General features: G+C 41.5%; 1 long non-coding RNA gene across 3 annotated transcripts in view; it reads left to right on the forward strand.

The window, feature by feature from the left end:
- Positions 1 to 397: 397 nt before the first annotated feature.
- The window catches only part of LOC108178130 (uncharacterized), a 99,677-nt gene continuing 87,082 nt past the window's right edge, over positions 398 to 12,992 (forward strand). For 2 of the 3 annotated variants that reach the window (XR_011378041.1, XR_011378042.1), the window contains exons 1-3: positions 398 to 556; positions 3,679 to 3,771; positions 4,601 to 4,755. This is a non-coding gene — a long non-coding RNA (uncharacterized lncRNA). Of the gene's footprint in view, positions 557 to 3,678; positions 3,772 to 4,600; positions 4,756 to 10,200; positions 11,033 to 12,992 lie in introns of those variants that run through there. The other variant, XR_001794826.3, reaches the window with a different exon arrangement.

Below are 12,992 nucleotides of genomic sequence, written 5' to 3' on the forward strand. Positions count from 1 at the left end.
GTTCATGACAGCTCCACTATTCTTTTTCTAAAACAACAGAGGCTTTATTAAGAGCAAAGTTGTATATGACCATTTTTTGAGTTTTTATTTTATTACCAGTAAAAGAACAAAACATCAGACAAGACTATTGTCTGATCCATCTGGTGCTATATTTCCTCCACACAAGCCTTGTATAACACACACACAATATTTCAACTGCAAATGTTGTTTAGCTTTTACAACAATTGCCTATCAAAGCATCCAGGTCCCATTGATAATGGAGCAAAGCTTTTCCTGCAATTGTGAGCCAGGAAATGCTGGCCCCTTGGCAAGGCTCATATGTCCTGTTGCTTGTAATCTCCCTCCCTCCTTGCTGGAATGTGTTATTTTTAAGCAGCTAGACTAACAGGAAAAGAAAGTTGTTACTTCTTTTCATGTGACCTGGCAGTAGGAAAGTAGGAAGGCAAGAAACCCTGTTTTAGGAACTGGGGCTGATCACATCTTAAAGCCACTTGCTGGGTACCAAGCCACACATGTGGGGGAAGTCGTCCGTTCCCAGCATGCTTTTGAATCGATGGTAAGTTCCTCATTCCATGACCCAGTACATTGTGCAGGCTTCTGCTCGCTAAAAAATTAAGACACAGATTGTACCGAAGGTGCAGGGATCCTCATTGTTTTGTGCTTGCATGGGGTAAAGGCGGTGTTTCGTTTTGCAGAGAGCTGCCCTGAAACTTTAGAGCGAACTACAGAAATAGGGACACATTTTACTTCATGATGATCTCGGAATGTTGAACCAATAGTCCATGGAATATTTTAGTGATGACTGTAAACAGGTTGCATTATTTAAAAAAAAATATTCTTTCATATTTGCCTAGGTAAGAAGTGCATTTCATCTATCACATCCACATAGATAAAAATAAATCTAGAACCTTACTTAATCAGTTGTTTTTGGTTTTTTGTCCCCTGGATGGCTTGCTTTAAGGAGTAGATCAGTTTTGGAAGACAAAGCATGGCTAAGAACACATACATTATGAAAAGCGCTTTCTTAGCTCTTGAGCGAAGCGTGCTCCTGCCTCAGTGCCGTGACTTGTGCATTTGCTCACTCTTAGAACGCTATCTCCCAGACTCTGGCCAGGCCCTCCCTTCCTTCACCAGGCCTCCGCTCAAATGTGACTCGATGCTCATAATTATCAAACAGCACACCTACTGCACCTCCACTGCCTCCCTCACTTTCTATCCGTTATTGCCCTTAATGTCTGTGAAGCACTGGGGCTGGCACTGTGGTGCCGCGGGTTAAGCTGACACTTGCCACAGTTCTAGTCCCCTGCTGCTCTGCTTTTTGATCCAGCTCACCATGAATGTGCCTGGGAAGGCAGGCAGGATGGCTCAAGTGCTTAGGCCCCTGCCACCCACATGCGAGATCAGATTGGGGTTCCTGGCATTTTGCCTCGGCCTGGCCCACACCTGGTTGTTGCAGCTGTTTGGGGAGTGAACCAGCAAAAGATTCTCATTCTCTCCCCGACCTCATGTTAATCTGCCTTTAAAGTAAATAAATAATTTAACCTTTTAAAAAGATCACTGAAATTCTGTAGGTATATGGTTGTTTATTTGTTTTTCGTTAACAAATTCTCCTCTTGTGAATACCCCTGTGAGAAGAGATTTTCCTTTTTTTTAAGATTTATTTTTTTGAAAGTCAAAATTACAGAGAGAGAGAGAGAGAAAGAGAGGGATCTTCCATCCACTGGTTCACTCCTCAATTGGCCGCAAAGGCCAGAGCTGTGCCATTCTAAAGCCAGGAGCCAGAAGCTTCTTCCAGGTCTCCTATGTGGGTGCTGGGGCCCAAGGACTTGGGCCATCTTCCACTGCTTTCCCAGACCATAGTAGAGAGCTGGAGCAGGTGGGACTCGAATCGGCACCAGTAAGGGATGCTGGCACGGCAGGCAGCGGCTTTACCCACTACACCACAGCGCTGGCCCCAAGATTTTCTTGTATTCACTGTGACACAGTGGCCTGTGGTAAACAATCAATAAGCAAATCAGGAATGGTTGAATATGTCAATTTCTAGTGACTTCTTTATTAAATTGTGATGGGGTATACTTGATTGTAATTATCTCATTCTTCTTATATGTGCAACTATTTCAAATAATTTCAGACTATGATAACGTATTCTGATTTAAATGAGAGGTATAACCTGTATATTATAAATCCATGAAAAACAGAAGAGGAAATGTTTGTATGTCGTGCACCCAAAAGAGGAGCTGAGAAACAATTAATTTATCATTTTTATCTTCCTTTAGACTGCTATTTTCCATGATAAATTAACATGAAATCATCATATGCAGCTATTTGCTTCGGCACTTCAATGAATCAACACCCTATCAATTCTACAAACTCTCCTAGACCCCCTCATGTCTACTACAATCACCAGTGTCTCTCACAGAGTTATATATGCATTTGTTAGCAGTGGCTTTCATTTGTTCTTCTTGCATTCAGCCAAAAGGACTAGCAGAGTCCAAGTTCATTTATATTTAGAATATCTCTAATAGCTGTTCTTTCTGTCAATGCTAAGTACATTGAGAATATCTTTAAAAATAAAAGAACAGGGGCAGTCACTGTGGCACAGCTGCCTGTAAAGCTGGCATCCCGTAGCAGAGTGCCAGTTCAAGTCACGACTGCTCTGTGTCTGATCCAACTCTCTGCTACTGTGTCTGTCTGGGAGAGCAGTGGAAGATGGTCACCCATGTAGGAGACGTGCAAGGAGTTCTTGGCTCCCAGCTTTGGCCTGTTCCAGCCCTGGTCTATGCAGCCATTTGGAGAGTGAACCAGAGGCTGGGAGATTCTCTTTCTCTGTGTGTGTGTGTGTGTTTGTGTGTAACTGCTTTTCAAATAAATAAATCTATACCTTTACCTGTCAAACAAACAAACAAAAAAAATAAATAAATCTTTTTTTAAAAAAGTAAAAGAAGGCCGGCGCCGCGGCTCACTAGGCTAATCCTCCGCCTAGCGGCGCCAGCACACCGGGTTCTAGTCCTGGTCGGGGCGCCGGATTCTGTCCCGGTTGCCCCTCTTCCAGGCCAGCTCTCTGCTGTGGCCAGGGAGTGCAGTGGAGGATGGCCCAGGTGCTTGGGCCCTGCACCCCATGGGAGACCAGGAAAAGCACCTGGCTCCTGGCTCCTGCCATCGGATCAGCGCGGTGCGCCGGCCGTGGCGGCCATTGGAGGGTGAACCAACGGCAAAGGAAGACCTTTCTCTCTGTCTCTCTCTCTCACTGTCCACTCTGCCTGTCAAAAAATTTAAAAAAAAAAAAAAGTAAAAGAAAAATGCAAAAATAATAAATATCAAAGAAACACTATTTTATTAAAAGTATAGTTTACTTAAAGTCTTCCTCTGGCTTTAGAGGTTAAGGGAAAGAGTAGTTGGGCAATTCTTCTGATACTATTTTGCTTCTTTCACCTGATAAGACTGGTAGTGCTTGGGTTGCCTCTGGATCCTCTGTCCTGGACGTCAAGTAAGCCACTGTTGAACATGGTGTGTGTCCGCAGGGAGGACTGTGAGTTTGCTGTTGTTGTTCTACTCCCCTCACCACAATTTCTCTTTCTGCTTTATTGAGTTAGGCACTTCGAGAGGGCTTTACCCTATCAGCCCCTCACTAGGGAGAAAATCAGCAGTAATGGATCAAACTTTTCCCCTCTTTTTCAGGAACCACCACGTGTGAGTCTTCTGCTACACAGAGAACTGCACCCCAGCGTCTGGCACTGCCGAGTGGCCCACGTGGAACTCCCACGCTGCCAGGTTTGTACTCCAGACGGATTCCTATTGTCCAAGGCAAGAACTTGGTGTACCTGGGAAGACTGCAGTTTGTCGTAACCCACCGCAGGGTCACACATCTGTGCCTGTATCAGGTCCTTCTAAAGGAAGCCAGATTTCACAGATAAAGGATGAACAGGTTTAAAGGCATCCACAGACTCACTCTGGACCCTTTCCCGATTTTGCTGTCCACAAAGTCCTGACAGTTTTCATCCACTGTCTCTATAGTTTGTGTTTTGTGTTGTGTTTACTGCAACCCAGTCAGTTCTGGGTTCACTTGCCACTTGCCATCTCCACATGAACTTGGCATCAGCTTCTCAAATTCAAGAAACCTCAAACAGAAACACCATCCTCTTTTCCCAAAGCTATTTTTCTCTAGAGAACTTAGTCTCAGAATGTGGCACTACTGCCCACACAGATCTCTACTATCCTGATCATCCTTAACTCACTGTCTGCTTTAACCCATACACCGCCAGTCGTGTTGTTAGGCTTCCTTTTTATTTTTCCCAAATAGGTCCAGTCCTTTCTTCTTTCATTATTAAAAGCTACCACGGATATAATTTTAAAAAATAATTTACTCTTTTATTTCTTACTTTCATTTTCCATAATATTTTCACGGCATTGACTTTATGAAATTCAAATCACATGTTTCAGCTTTGTGATAGAAATCCTTTATTTTCCACTTCCCCAGGAACATGATCCAAAATATTTAATATGGCCTACCACGCCTTCCTTGATCTTACTTTGCCTACTTCTTCAGTCTGGTCTTAAAACTGCCCACTACACTCTCTCAGATTTATCCCTTTGCTTACAGATTGTGTGAAAGTAGCAAAAACAAGAGGCTAGTGGAGAACCATGTGCTAGGAGGTCAGCTTGACTTCTCTCCTGAGATGTTCACCTGGATGCCTGCAGAGTGCGTCCTGGAAGCCTACGTGATGGGGGTGAGGGTGATGGAAAGTGCTATTCGAGGTGGGTGATTTCTTTACTTACACAGAAGACAATGAGTGCTGCTATGCCATTTTCATTCTGACCCCTAAAAAGTGAGTCCTGCAGATGTGAAATGAAGATGAGAGGAAAGAAGGCAAATTTATTGGAGAATAACACGAATGCACATTTAGAAAGCTCGGCATGTAGATAATTGAAAGCAGAGAAGGAAATGGTGTCTAGATGGTATTCCAATTCGCATGGCTTAATTTCTAGCTGATAAAGCGTAACCCAGTGTTAACCCTTGAAACACTTGATGTAACAGAACAAGAGCTTTGGTGGAAGGTAAATGACCTCCATAACTCTCAAGGAGAGCAAGGAGATTAGTTAGGGAAAAATTTCAGGGCCTTCATTTTTAATTTGTTTTTTATTATCACACTTTCTGGATGTTCTTAATTGAGCTCCTAACTTAAAGCCCGTTAACAATGTCTCACTGTAATGGGCAAAACCCCAGCACGATCTGCTGCTCCTGGCTCACACCTCCCTGATCCCTTGTCCCATCATCCCCATTACTGCCCGGCTTCCTCCTCACTGACGCTCAGCTGTGTCTTGGATGGGACAAGCACCTATCTACATCATGACTTCTAGCTTCATCCTGCCTACACAGAGGGACGCCCCGATGTGTTCCCTCAAACTCTCACAGCTGAGGGAAGCAGATTTGCCCTTAGGAGGATATTTCACACGCATAGGGAAAAAAATTCACTGGACTACAAATAAAACCAGCTATATTGAAAAACAGCACAAATAATTTCAAATTAAATGTGTTATATAGTAACGTGCACACTTCACTAATTCATCAAAATAATGACAACTGAGCAGAACATTGAATAATAATCATAATCTCAAAGCAGTGGTTAGAGTAGATGATATTTCAAGGTGCTTCTATGTTGTTATGTAAACTAAATATCCTGGAAAATTGGGCAATGAAATTGTTGACGCTACTAGGGGCTTTGTGGATAACATTGAAAATGATAACACTGATAATTGAAGGAAATACTAAATCTTAGTGAGATGTTGGCCAGGGTATCGTTTATTTTTCTTTCTCTCTCTCTTCCTTCCTTCATTTTTTTCTTTCTCTCTTTCTCTTTCTCTCTTTCTCTCCTTCCCTCCCTCCCTTCCTCCTCCCCTCCCTCCCTTCCTCCCTTCCTTCCTTCATTTCTCTCTCTCTCTCTCTCTCTCTCTCTCTCTCTTTTTTTTTTCCTATTCAAGTTCAGGGGCAACCTGAATTCTAGTTGGGAATCCAGGCTAAAAATCCCTATTTCATGAAATATTCTGTTCCCTGTATCTGCTTTACTCATCCCTGATTTCCTTCAGTTTTCAACTTGTTTTCCTTTGTGATAAAGGCCCCATGACCCGCCCAGCTCCCCAGTGACTTTATTTAGAGGCCACATTACCTTTATTTTTTCTCCATAGCACACAGGGGTCGACTATGAATTTATTCATTCACTTATTTTCTGTTTTCCCACTGCTGTTCAGGCTGTGTGAGAACAGGATTTGTTTTTCTCTTTCAATCACTGCCCTATGCCAGCCCATAGAACTTTACCTAGCACAAATTCAGCATGCAGGAGATATGTGTTGAATGTACTGGATGAGTAAATGATATTTTACCATGGTTTATAAAATTCTTTAGTAACTCATTGTTAACTATATTGCTGTTCTCATCCTACTTATTTTAAAAAATTAAACTTTTTATTTATATAAGGGAAAGAAATTTCATTTATACAGTTTTGAGAACATAATGATAGTTCCATCTTATTCTCTATCCTTCCCTCATTCTTACCCTCCTTCTTCCTTCTGTTCTTTTAATTTTTTCAATGACATGGTTTCAATTTAATTTACAATCACAAGCCTAACCCCCTGCTAAAGAAAGAATTTCACAAGTGGTAAGTAAGGAAATGACTATTCCTCTAGAGTAAACACAAGGGACTGGTGCTATGGTGTAGCAGGTAAAGCCACCACCTGCAGTGCCTGCATCCCATATGGGCACTGGTTCAAGTCCCAGCTGCTCCACTTCCAATCCTGCTCTCTGCTCTGACCTGGGAAAGCAGTAGGAGATGGACTAAGTCCTTGGGTCCCTGCACCCACTTGGGAAACCTGGAAGAAGCTCCTGGCTCTTGGCTTCAGATCAGGTTGTTGTGGCCACATGGAGAGTGAACCAGTGGATGGAAGACCTCTCTCTCTCTCTCTCTCTTTCTCTCTCTTTTTCTCTGTCTCTCTGCCTCTATAGCTCTGCCATTCAAATAAATACATCATTTAAAAGAGAGAGAGAGAAAGAGAGAGAGAGAGAGAGAATACACAAAGGGGAAGATTCTGTGGTCTAGCCAATAAAGCTGCCGCCTGCAGTGCTGGCATTCCATTTGAGTGCCAATACGAGTTCTAGATGCTCCGCTAATGATCCAGCTCCCCGCTAATGCACCTGGGAGGGTGGAAGATGGCCCAAATGTTTGGGTCCCTGCTCCCACGTGGGAGACCTGGAAGAAACTCCTGGCTCTCGAACATTTGAGGAATGAACCAGGGGATGAAAGATTCTCTCTCTCTGTCTCTGCCTCTCTCTTTCTCTAATTATACCTTATTATTATTATTATTATTATTTTCGACAGGCAGAGTTAGACAGTGAAAGAGAGAGAGAGAGAGAGAGAGAGGGAGGGAAAGGTCTTCCTTCCATTGGTTCACCTCCCAAATGGCCGCTACGGCCAGCGCACTGTGCTGATCCGCAGCCAGGAGAGAGGTGCTTCCTCCTGGTCTCCCATGCGGGTGCAGGGCCCAAGGATTTGAGCCATCCTCCACTGCCTTCCCAGACCGCAGCAAAGAGCTGGACTGGAAGAGGAGCAAGTGGGACAGAATCCAGCGCCCCAACCAGGACTAGAACCCGGTATGCTGGCGCCACAGACGGAGGATTAGCCTAGTGAGCTGCGGCGCCAGCCTCTAATTATACCTTTCAAATAAATAAATAAATCTTTAAAAAAAGAGTATGGCAAGTGCTATAAACTAATAAAAATCTCAAAATGTCAATTTCACTCATATATATTAATTTTTTCTACTCTGTATATTAACTTCCACAAATCAACATATATTTGTCCTTTGGGGACTTGCTTATTTAACCAAAAATAATGGTTTCCAGTTGCATGCTATTTGTCTTTTTCATGGCTGAGTAATATTCTATAGTATATACCAGGATTTCATTACCCATTAGTCAGTTGATGGACATCTGGTTTGATTCCCTATCTTACCTATTTTGAGTTAAGCTGCAATAAACATGTGAGTCCAGATAACTCTTTCAAATGCTGATTTCATTTCCTTTTGGGAAAATTCTCAGGATGGAATGAGTGGATCATATGGTGGATTTATTTTCAGATACCTGAGGAATCTCCATACTGTCTTCCATAGTGGTTGTACTCTTTACATTTCCACCAGCAGTGGATTATGGTACCTCTTTCCCCATATCCTTGCCAACATTTGTTGTTTGTTGATTTCTGTATGAGAGCCATTCTAACTGGGGTGAGGAGAAATCTCACTGTGGTTTTGATTTGCATTTCCCTGATGGCTAGTGATCCTGAGCATCTTTGCATGTGTCTGTTTGGCCATTTGTATGTCATCCTTCGAAAAATGGCTGTTCATATCCTTAGTCCATTTGTGTGACACTCTCCTCTTGTAACACCTCCCTCTGACTCACTGCACCCTATGTATTTATTCTTGTTTTATCTCAGTCTTCAGGAGGAACCAGATGTCATCCTGCCTCAAGGCCCTATTCCAGGCATCACAAACTCTTACAAGTCATTCCTTTCCAACCCTACTTGACCTAGTGAGCACGTACCCATCCTGGGGGTTCCAGAATCCCTTGCTGAATGCTCTTCTTGGGGCAAGTCTCACTGCCAGATTCTTTTAGAATGAACTCTACATCTCTCTCAGTACATCTGCACAAATGTAACTCAACGGTTATTCATGTTTCCTTTAATGTAGACCCTTTCAAACTAGACTGCAGCTCTCTGGAAGCAAGTCACTGATACTTAGAAGTGCCCAAACAACACTCTTTAAATGATATGAATAAACCAAAGAAGTCAGAGTCCACCCTCTCCAGATTCTTCTAAATGTAGAACTTGGAACACATTAGTGAAGTTAGTTGGCCTAGCTTGAGCAATCATTGCTTGCACCTGTTGTCTTTGAGTTAAATTCTAATGAGATGGCAGAGATCACTCATAAATATTTATGAAGACAAGGAGTTTGGCACACACGAGTGTTGGGCTGCAAACCCTAAGTGATGTTATTTCTTGTTCGGTAGCTTTCCAGTATCACAGCCACAAGTTCCATCCTAAAATGTTGCCAAAAATTTGATCTGCAATAAGAGAGATTTTTTTCCTTCAGCTTGAATTTAGAAGAGACTAAACATTCGTATGTAATTTAATCTCAAGATATGACTTTATCCAAAAACCACTAGTTTTCAGTAAAGAAAACTAAAAGGGATAGGTTGCATATAATAGTAAGCAGTATAAATCAAAAGCAAGGTGCTCAGTTCTTCCTTAGTCCTGCTGTTCATAGTCGTAGTTAGAACAGCAATGGTGGAGCTTAATGGTAACAAATATTTAATGCAGGCATCTGAGTTACAAAAAGTTTGCTAAAAATCAAAATCAAGTTGTTATTAAAATCAGCACCTCTACATTCTTTATCATTAATATGAACATTTTATTACATTTCTGTAATACTTCATTACTATTCACCCATTTGTAATTATATATTAGAGAGGATTTTATGCTGTGCAGCTCTGTCTTCATTAACCTTTATAAAACTATAGCTCAGTGCCAGTATTTTGATAGAAATTTGCAGAGTAGTGAGGGATCTATGTTTTCATCAGTGTCTACAATGTAGGTACTCAACTATGCTAAAAAACAAACTCCCAGAAAGTTAGATTATCCTGAGTTTTTATGTCAGGTAATTATTTGATAGTAGAAAAAGAACTGAAATAATGCCATCATTATTGTTTGGGAGAAATTTTCATTGTAAGACTTCGGAAAATGAACCAAGAATACCCACGAATCTCCAGAAAATTACATTAAGATCAGTAGGCTGTGGTTTCACATACGTGTTTTATCAACTTAAAGCCTTTTCGGAGGGCTTCTTTTTCATAAAGGCAAAACATGTTTTTGAAATGGGTGTAAGAAAATGATTTAAACCACAGAGAATACAGGCATTATTTGAAGTGAAGATTTTCTGATGTACTCCTGAATTCTTTTCACAGAACTTTAGAGGTGTTAATAAAAACAAATTTCCCAAATGCTGGGTTAGAACAGTTTAAGAAAAAGAAACACAAATAAAAAAATTTTTAAAAAAATTAAAAAAAGGAAAAAAAAAAGAAACAGTGATTAATGATGGACTTGTACACTTCAGACTTCCATTCTGCTGCTGTTAAGTCGTGGCCGTGTTCTCTTTCACCAGGTCCAAGGGTGGTATGCTTCTGTGTTAACCTGCACACTTGTAATCGCTTCTTACCATTGATCAGTGCACTGCTTATAATGGAATCAGCTAAGCAAGAATTAATTCTGTTCTGTGTATTGATACACACACACACACACACACATTTAGAAATCTAGTTTTCAAGCCTGACGTGGGCTGGCTCTGTGGCATAGTGGGTAAAACCACCACCTGCATTCTATATGGGCACTGGTTCTTCTCGACTGCTCATCTTCTGATCCAGCTCTCTGCAATGGCCTGGGAAAGCAGTAGAAGATGGCCCAAGTCCTTGGGACCCTGCACCCTCGTGGGAGACCAGGAAGAAGCTCCAAGCTCCTGGCTTTGGATTGGTGCAGTTCCTGCAGTTGCAGCCCTTTGAGGAGTGAACAAGAGAATGAAAACCTTTCTCTCTGTCTTTCCCTCCCTCTATCTGTAGCTCTACCTCTCAAATAAATAAGTAAAATCTTAAAATAGCCCAACCATAAGTTTTATAATGTACCCACACTGTACAGTGTAAATGACCAAATTTTATCCCAGTTCGAAAAAAATGTTGTCATTTCTACCAGCATAATGGCAATTTCGAGAAATCCTTTTGGTGTCTCCTTATTTTTAAGATGAAATTGCAGATGGAGTTTTTTTTTTTTTTTTTTTACAAGACCAATCATGAATGTTGTTCACTTGTGCCCATCTGTATTAAATATATTTTTGTTCATCTGGTGACAAACCAATTGCAAAACAGCTGCTTATAAAAATTAACATCTGAAAAATCAGACCAGTAATCTGTCTCATTGGCTTCAATATATTCAATTAACATAAATCCTGTTCTAAGTGGAAGAGAGTTTTCTAGGAAAGAAGAATACAAGATCCTTGTAACAATTGAAGAGTATGAACTTTGCATTAGAAAAAAATAAGAACTACATGAGAAGTAAACAATAGAAGTTATTTGGAAGAGCTAGTGATTAGCTCATCACAGGCAGGAATAGAAGGGTTCAAAAAGGAGCCATATTGAATACATTTGGAGAGAAAGAACGGAAATTTTCTAGATAGGAAAAATTGTTGAAAGCATCACAGAATTAAAAACCAGATCTTAACAGCTCCTCTGTACCAACACAAAGTAACTTCCTGATAAGACAGAGGGAGACAGTGGAAAAAATTATTTAGATATACATACACACATACATGTATATAATGACATCAGAGTACATATAAAACATGGATGTATATTAAGTCAGCTTTTCACATAAACCACAGTACTATTCATTTTATGACTGTATAAACAGCAATACAATTCATTAACACTTCAAATTGAAATGAGGAGCCAGCATTATGGCATAGCAGGTTAAACCATTGCCTGTGATGCCGGCATCTCACATCAGAGCAGAGCTCTGGTTCAAACCCCAGCTGCTCTGTTTCGGATCCAGTTCCCTGCAGAGGAAGATGACCCAAGTGTGGACCTCCGCAACCCACTTGGGAGTCCCACATGGAGTTCTGGGCTCCTGACTTGGTCCTGGCCCAGCCCCACTAGTTGCAGCCATTTGAGTAGTGAATCAGCACATGGGAGACCTGTGTGTGTGTGTGTGTGTGTGTGTGTGTCACTCTGCTTGTCAAATAAATAATTGTTAAAAAGAATTGAAATGAGCTCTGAGAATCTTTTCAGCTGGTTTGAATCCAGAGCCTCTGTGCCGGCTGCTGGGGGATCAGACGGGCTGTGCAGATGCTGTGCTGGGCCTGCAAGCCCAACCTTGATGCTGCTTTCCTCCAGAAAGGCACTCAGGTCCAGGGAAATGTTATAGTGAATTCCATTATTGAAACCTAACTGGAGTATTCCCCAAGGTTTATGTGCTGAAATGTAATTTCTATTGTAACATAATAAGAAGATAAAACCTTCATCTGACAATGTGTTTAGAAGTGGGCCATTGGGGAAATCATCAGGGATTAGATAAAGTCATTAGGCTGAGGCCCTCATGATTGAATCCTGGTGTCAGACACACACACACACGCACACACACACTCACACACTCACATATGCATATACACTCCCTCTGTCTTGCCAAGCAGTGCTCTGTGCCGCATTGAGCTTCTGCCAGCAAGAAAACCATCACAAGATGAAGCCCCTAAATCTTGCTCCTCCAGAACCATGAATGAAAGGCATCTGTTTTCTTTTTGGAGTAAGCTGCCTCAGGTATTTCATTATAGTAAAGAAAAATAGACTAACTCATTGTGGGAAGTGCACACAACCAGGTTGTTTCCAGTGTACCCTGTAAGAACCCAAACCATTCTGGCAGAGGAGATTTCGCAGAAGCCATAACCCCTCTGTGTGTGAGAACAAGGGACACATCATTTTCTTTGATCTGTTTTTTGAAAGGTCTTCTTTAAAAAGTCAGCTTATTCCAGTGTTGTTCTCCGGAGTTCATGATGTAAACTAAGGAGAGAATCTCTGGAAAATGAAAATGATTCGGAATGTCTGTACTGGGAAGACAGGAAAGAGGCTGTTAATAACAGGAGAGATTGAAGGGATCCAACTAAAAGAATTTCAGAATATGTTCTATAAAAGGTTACAGTAAGATGAAGTGAAATCTTTGCTCAAATCTGTGTAATTTATAACCATAGGTCATTTGTGGGATTGTGGATTTTCTTTTTAGATATTTATTTATTTGCTTAAAAGGCAGAGTTAGAGAGAGAAAAAAGAGAAGGAGCGGGGTGGGGGGGAGTGAGAATGAATCTTCCACCCAATGATTCACTAGCCAAATGGTTCCAATGGCTGGGGCAGGGCTAGG

Source organism: Oryctolagus cuniculus, chromosome 8 (assembly GCF_964237555.1).
Source record: "Oryctolagus cuniculus chromosome 8, mOryCun1.1, whole genome shotgun sequence".
Taxonomy (NCBI): domain Eukaryota; kingdom Metazoa; phylum Chordata; class Mammalia; order Lagomorpha; family Leporidae; genus Oryctolagus; species Oryctolagus cuniculus.